The sequence below is a fragment of the Apium graveolens genome, chromosome 10 (genome assembly GCF_009905375.1).
Source record: "Apium graveolens cultivar Ventura chromosome 10, ASM990537v1, whole genome shotgun sequence".
In the NCBI taxonomy this organism is placed as follows: domain Eukaryota; kingdom Viridiplantae; phylum Streptophyta; class Magnoliopsida; order Apiales; family Apiaceae; genus Apium; species Apium graveolens.
In genome coordinates, this window is record NC_133656.1 from 100,126,354 (window position 1) to 100,134,720 (window position 8,367).

The following is an 8,367-nucleotide window of genomic DNA, read 5'->3' on the forward strand; positions in this document are numbered from 1 at the left end:
CTTTTGGCCAAAAGGGATATCGTGTGATGGATTTGAATACTCGTAAGACTTATATTACTCGAGATGTCTATTTTGTTGAAGATAAGTTTCCATTTCTTGAGTTACATGTACCAACTGTAACTTCCATTACACCTGCATCAACTTTAATTCATGATAATACTTCTTCTCCTCCTTTAGTTCCAGCAGTTAGTCAGTCTGCCCTGGTACCTACACCTACATATGTTATATTTGTTCCTAGACCTACTTGTACTTCTCGTGTTCCTACTAAATTTGTAGATTACACTGGTCTACCTTCGTTTCTGCACGGGCATTCTCATACTACAAGTCATGTTACTTATCCTTTACAATCCTACTTGTCTTATCATGTTTTTAACCCACAGTATGCCAAATTTCTGACTGCTACTACTACTGGTCTTGTGCCCTATCTATATTCTCAAGCTGTTAAACAAGAAGTATGGTGTCAAGCTATGAGAGATGAAATCAAACTCTGGAGGACAATGACACTTGGGAACTTGTTCCTATGCCCGCAAATACAAATATTGTAGACTGTAAATGACTGTATAAAATTAAGTATAAAGCTACAGGGGAGGTTGAACGTTACAAGGCCCGTCTGGTAGCCAAAGGCTTTACTCAAACTGAGGGTCTTGATTACTTTGAAACTTTCGCACCGGTGGTTAAAATGTCTACTGTTTGCATACTTCTTACTTTTGCTGCTGCTTATAATTGGACTCTTCATCAAATGGATGTCACCAATGCTTTTCTACACGGTGACCTCCTTGAAGATGTTTATATGCGGTTACCACCTGGACTTTCTAGATTTACTGCTAAGGATTATCCTGATGATACCACTACTACTTGGGTTTGCAAACTCCTTAAGTCGTTATATGGTCTTAAGCAATCTCCTCATATGTGGTATCTTAAATTGGCTAATGCTTTGTCTGCATTTGGTCTTCAGCAGTGCCCTGTTGATCATAGTCTATTTACCATTCATAGAGATGGTAAGTTTGTTGCCATACTCGTTTATGTTGATGATCTAATGATTAATGGATCATCTCCAGAGCTTATTTCTCAAGTTCAATCTTTTCTGCAAACTAAATTCAATATTAAGGACTTGGGTCATATGCACTACATCTTGGACTTGGAGATTGCTCGGTCTGACTCTGGCATCTATCTTCACCAACGCAAATATTGCCTAGATATTTTGAATGATACTGGCCTTGAGGCAGCTAAACCTTCTGTTATCCCTATTGAACAGAATCACACTCTGCAACAATCTAAGTCATCTCCTCTGTGTCCTAGTAATGTTCGAGTATTTCGTCGGATGGTCGGTTGTCTCATTTATTTAACGATTACTCGACCTGATCTCAGCTATGCTGTTCACATTTTGGCTCAATTTATAGCTAATCCTCTATAAGATCACTTGGATGCTGCGTATCGAGTTGTTCGTTATTTGAAATAATCTCCAGGTTAGGGCTTATTCTTTCCTGCTTCTAATGACTGGATACCTCGGGCTTATTGCGATGCTGACTGGGGTGGCGACTTAAACACTCGATGCTCGTTAACTGGCTATTATATTATGCTTGGATCGTCTTTAGTTTCTTGGAAGTGTAAAAAGCAGATCACAGTTTCTAAATCTTCCAGTGAAGCTGAATATCGTGCTTTGGGAGATACCACCTGTGAATTGTTATGGATTTCATCTGTTCTCAACACATTGGGGAAACCTGTTACTTCTCTTGTTGCTCTTCACTGTGACAACAAGTCAGCTCTGTATATAGCCTCGAACCCGGTGTTCCATGAATGCACCAAACATATTGAAATAGATTACCATTTTGTCCGTAAGAAACTGCAGCAAGGGTTCATTGCAACGTTTCATATTGGTTCCTCTGAGCAGCCTGCAGATTTTCTCACTAAGGCTCTATAATCTGGACAATTGTCTTATCTCTTATCCAAGTTGGGTGTCTCAAATTTCTTTTCTCCTTCCAACTTGAGGGGTGATGTTAGTAAAGAGAGTGATGTGGCAGATTATCAACAGCTGTCAAATACAAGGTAGTGGCAATATGTGTTGGTTAGTAAAAATGTAGTAGTTACTCAAGTCTATAAATATTGCTTCTCAGCTCATTCTGTAACAACTTTTTTATATCTAAAATATACACACATTCTCTTTTCTTCTTCATTATTAAAACATGTAAGAATATATTCTGAGAATGATTCTGGTAATACCGTTTCAGAAAGTCGGTAATCCTATAATCAAACAAGATAACGGAACAAAATCAAAACATTTGGTGAACACCTTTTCTTGAATAAAAAAAAGAGGAGGTTAAAAGTTACATGAACATAGAGTAAGCGTCCATCTCTCTCGCCAACAGAGTTTTTCTTCTTGGTTTTTTCATGGATGTGGTTGCCACAGTCTGTTTAAACAACAACATATAAATAAATTAGCAATTTGGAAAATGGAAAATAACCCTGAAAGAAAATTCGATATAAACAGACCTTATTGGCTTTTCCATTTTTCCTAGCGAAAATTAAAAGAAAAATACTTGTCAGTTGAGATTTATCGTTTATGCGTTAAAACCGGCAAAGTTCAAGGGGGGAAAAAATTACTTGGTATCAGCTTCCTTAATCCCTCTTGTTACCACCATGGTATGTATGCTTTAACCCCAATAATCTGCAATTTTAAGCCCTAAATTTGTCAGATGATGGAGAGAGTAGATGATGTATATATATATATGGGTGTTTGGGAGTTTTGTTTGGGCCGACCGGATTTGGGAATCAAACAGCCCCACTCCACCTTATCTCGCTAAAATTATTCGGGTTTCAAAGCACGAGTTTTTTAAAAAAAATCAATAAAATGAATAAATGAATGAATGAATTATATTTCTTTGGTATCGAGTTTAATATTTGTTTAATTATTTTTAAAAGTGGTTCTGTTTGTATATATATCTTTTTCTTTAGGAGTGAAATGTAACAAGAAAAATGACTACATGGATTTATATTCAGGGATTCTTTGAAGCTAATATGGAACTATAAAATGTGAAATATCGCTCACTATAACTTAAGTTTGGTGTGAATATGTACATGACTATATTTCACTGTATTCTATGCCTCGGGTCCTACCATTTGCTCACAAGCTTACATTTAAGATAACAGGTGGAAAGTTTGTGAGAACTTGATAGTCTAATTGCATTCTTTGTCTCTTCAGAGAGCATCTGACTCATGGAATAAGCCTGTATAACGCCATCTGCTTCCTGTTGTTGGAAATGCTGCAGAACATGCAAGTACAATCGTGTTTGCTATGAAGGACAAACTTGTGAGTGCCTGAAATTAGTGAAATATGTCTTATTAGTTCAATGTAGTATATTAACCTTAAACCTCTTATAGGACATAACACTGGGAGTCACTATCAACTACTGTACTTATAATGCAAGACGCTTCCATCTTTCTCTACCATGATTTCATTTATCAATTACAGTGAGGCAGCTTATTGATAAAAGTAATATTTATTATATTTAAGATTGTTCTCTTGATGGATGCAGATTCCATTTTGTATGGTTGTCGGCTGGTTCAATATGGGAATTGAATTTTCAACTTTTTGAGACTGCTACGCTCTTCATCATAGTGCTAGTTGTGGCATTTATATTGCAGGTCTCCCCTCCCCCTCTCTCTCTCTATCTATCTCTCCTCCCCTCTCACACACCCACACACCCATAAACACACAGTTTTTTCCTGTGTTTTCTATTTTCCCAACCCAATTCTCAATTGGGAGTATATATCCAGCGCATGCAGTGCTACATAAACTAGATTATTCATTTGATTGCGCTCCTAATGATATGGCATATGATGACCTTATGTCAACGTTTAGTTTTTTTCACATCAGCTATTGCACAAAATAGGTTGACTTGGCATTTGTAATGGATAGACTTGCACTTGGTCTGCATTTTACTATACATGAAATATAGACAACTTAATCGTTGTCGATTGATTAATGCGGGATGGGACATCCAACTATTTTAAAGGTTTGATGCTTATTCTGAGCTATCTAATTGTTGCTGCAAGTTTCTTTGTGCATGCTGACAAGGCAGATGGTAAGCCCTGGTAAACCTGTTTTTGAATCAATTATCACATGAACGCTCTGTATGCTATAATTAGATGGGCACCACGCTATAATAGGGATTATTTGGCACTCTGTGATCATATTTATGTTGTCCAACATACAATAGGGACAGGGAAATGCTTATAAAATACTTGCAACATATTTAATATAAAAGAACCATGCAAATGGGACGTGAAATTGGCAAGTATTTTAAATGGGCAGCAATATTTTTTACCTGTTTCCTTGATCATGTACTAATGTTTGGGACATGGCATGTAAATAGGGTCAATACCCATTCTCGGGTATTTCACCTAGGAAAAAAAATTGAGAAATTTTGTTACATGCATAAGAATACATTAGAGCTCTCTGCAATTTTTAGCATTACTAAAATGACATACCAATCTGAAATCAAGCTGTCAACTGTGGCAACTGTGAGTACCAAAATAGAAAATAACATAATTGATCCAACCCAACAGCTCTCATTTACTAATAAATTGTATTTTTTGAAATACTAGCTGCTGATAATGATATATCAGTAAATTTTATTTATCCAAAGCCTCTGAGAAAGACTAGGGTTGAGCAAACAGTCGGTTCGGTTAGAAATCAAACCGAAATAACCTAAAACCAAACTTTCATACTTTTAAAAATTGAACCGAACTTGTCTTTCAAACCGAACTGAAACACTTCGGTTTTTCAGTTCGGCTAAAAAAAACCGAACTTTTATACAAAAAAATTGCAGTTTAAATAGAAAAAATACGTAAATAAAAGATACGAGATCCAATATTTATAAATCAATAAGGATTGATATCCATAATTAAAAAGATTAACACACCCTTTTGCAAAAACAAATACAGTAGCCATAAAGCATCAGTTTTAGCGTTAATCTGTTACCGTTAATGAAAAAACTATTAAACGAGCAGCTAGCTAGCCGAAAATGTCTGAAGTGTTACGAATGCTTGAAGGTGACGGACTAATAGAAAGATGGGAAACATCTCAGAGAGTGGAGTCGAGCAAATACAGAACACAACAACTGCTCATCAGATCAATTTTCTGACCTCACCGACGACTCGACAGTGATTAATGTCCAGGCCATTGAATTGTCTGGCCTCAGATGATTTGAGTCTGAAAAACAACACATGTATTAGTAGTAATAGTCCATTCAAAAGGAATATATGATCTTACGAAATATATGATCTTTCTCCTAAAATACCATTACCAGATAAGTATGTTGCACAAAAAGTTAATATGAAGATAAAAACTAAATTCGTAGAAGCATCCAAAAGGAATATTACCCTGCATTAAGTAGATTAAGTTTAAACTTGCATCACCACATAACATGATCATTGTAAATATTTTCAAGAAAAATTGCCCAAGAACTAAATTGGCAGAAAAAACGGATATAAATAAAAGGTGTCTGGGGCACATGTGTGAGGTGCGAGGCGAAAGAGAGGTTAATAATCTTCCACGCTTAACCCCCCCCAAGAAGAAAGCTCCTCTTCGCAAAGGGGTACAACAAAGTAATCACTCAATTGTACACCATATACTTGGTGGTGGCACTAAACTTCTGATACCCCTTGATGACTTTGTTCACAGCATCAAGGAAATCCTTTTCTGTTACAGTTTTCCTTCTTGCTCGAATATCATACATACCAGTCGCTGTGCATAAACTTCTTATATCCGCTCCTAAATAAAAACGTTTATTATTCACATGACAAACTACATGTGAAAAAAGAAGAAGAAGATATTCCTACCTTCTGCAAGCAGACTCGATAACAATCATTCATTCAATATAAACAATGCAAGCCAACCCTTTCATACTTGTGTTCTAACTCTTAGTTTCTCTTTGGGTAAAATGTCAGGTTTATCTTAGAAAGGCTCACTCTCTTGCGGTATTTTTTTTGAGTATACATATACAAGTTTGTTCTTGGACAATGAATTTGTTTTTGCATCTCCAGAATGTGCTATATTTAGACATGCCACTAAATGCCATGTGCATCTTTAGAGGGGTCCATCGTTTGTAATTTTATTCATATATAGAAGCTTAGTCACAATGTCTGTACTGTATCTTATAGTTTATAAACGTGTAATCATAGATAGATCTAATTTTGAAAAGCCTGCTAATACCAAAAAAAAACCACTACTTTTTGTTTAATTTATGTAGTACATCAGTTCTTTGCAAATTAGTCAAATATCCAGAACAAATTAAAACATAGCAAGGAAAAGCATATAGGACGAAGTCATACCTGTCGAATTTGGACAAAGATGAGCTAAGAATTCAAAACGAATGTCCCTTTCGCAGTTCATAGTACGTGTATGGATCTTAAACATTTGCGTCCTACTTTCTAGATCAGGTAGGCCAAACTCAACTTTACGATCTAACCTCCCAGGACGAAGTAACGCTGGATCAAGTATGTCAGGCCTGGAATAAACAAATCATTAGACTGTTGGCAAGTTACAATTACAGATAAACCAGTTTAGAAGTCCAGAAAAATAGGTAATCGACATCCTAACTACACATTACAATGGCAAAGACCTAAATCATTACGCTGAGATAAACTGTTTCTATTTTTCTTAATCTATTTCTTTGATTATTTTTACATTTGATTCATTCTACTAATTATTCTATTTGTGTCTCCTTTTTATTTATCAATCTTTACAGCCTGAAAACTCAAGCAGTAACCTAAAATTAACTAGCCCCTGTACATTTTAATTTATCGTGAGAGTGACTAAAAGTGAAAATCCAAACACAACGGATGTCAATGTAATGAGTTTGATGTGGAAGACATTAGTGAAAAATTTGGTCTCTTATTGTTTTGGCAATTTATTTTTTTTAGCTCTAGTAAAGACCAACCCAGTGGAAAAAAATGCCTGGGTTCCAACCTTGCGAGTACAATTCATCGGCTATATACAAGAGATGCGATCTTAACCTGTTTGTCGTCATCAGAACTTTAATATTTCCTCGAGCGTCAAATCCATCAAGCTGATTTATTATCTCAAGCATTGTGCGCTTAACCTCATTATCTCCGCCCACACCATCGTCAAATCGTGCACCTCTAATTGCATCTATCTCATCAAAAAACACTATGCAACCTTCTTTGATCGTGCCATCTGCCAAAAAGAAAATGTGTTAGTTGTATTCTAAATAACATGTACGAGAGATTTTGGACACTAAACATCTTGACATCTTGTAACCTGAAACAACTCGTGAATTATGCGAGCACCTCACCAACATACTTCTGAACAAGCTCACTTCCAATCAAACGAATAAAGCACGCATCAGTTCTATTAGCTACAGCCCTAGCTAGAAGTGTTTTACCCGTTCCAGGAGGACCATAACAGAGAACTCCCCTTGGAGGGTCAATTCCAAGCTTATCAAACTTCTCAGGGTGAAGCATAGGTAACTCAACAACCTAAAATTGAATAGGTAATACCAATAAGTAAAAACCAACATTGATAACTAAAATTTACATGAATGCAAATATGTAACTGATATCAATTTTCACATAAAAAAAGATATTATTACAAACCTCTCGAATTTTCTCAATCTGTTCATTGCATCCATCTCAACTAATATCAAATTGTGACCAGCAATTGGAAAAAAAAAGCTCATCATTGAGGGCTGTATTTATGATTCTTAAAAGATATGTCTTCCCTTTTTAACCTTCATGGCAACGGTATATGCAAACATGAAACTGATTAATATGTAACTTTGGAAATTCCTCATTTAGCAGTGTCACCTAATTAACATATCCTACTAATGTTTCACGTAACAAGGAAAGAGAGGCCCTGGTTTGCCATTAATTGTATGTGCATCTGACATATTTGGGGGCAATCCCAAGATGTTTCCTTGCTTGACAACCTCTTCCACATCTACATGCCCCCATTCACCTACACTCATCACAAAAATTTTATTGTCAGGAATCAAATGATAGCTGATTTAGTTCCAAGTGACATTTTTTTAACCTAAACTCACCAAATACCAAAATCTCTTCTCTGGCTGGCCTTTGAAAGGGAAATGGGGTTCCCAGTTTTAACATAATGACTATTGCACAATAAACTGTAGCTCTGAGCCAAAGAATATGTTCATGCCACTAGACTATCACTAGACTATCTCATCGCACTCCTTGAATAACACTTTATTTATATAGAGACATGAAATACATTCTCTAACTATACATGTAAAATAACTTTTCAAAGAACAAATGTACAATGGGAGCAAGCATTTTGATTCTTAACAATAAGATCAGTTTTCGAGTTGCATTTGATCAATTGCATAT

At 35.9% G+C, this 8,367-nt stretch overlaps 1 pseudogene; it reads right to left on the reverse strand.

Annotated features, from left to right (window-relative positions):
• Positions 1–5,607: 5,607 nt before the first annotated feature.
• LOC141690798 (26S proteasome regulatory subunit 7-like) lies at positions 5,608–8,127 on the reverse strand (annotated as a pseudogene).
• Between the last annotated feature and the right edge of the window lie 240 nt (positions 8,128–8,367).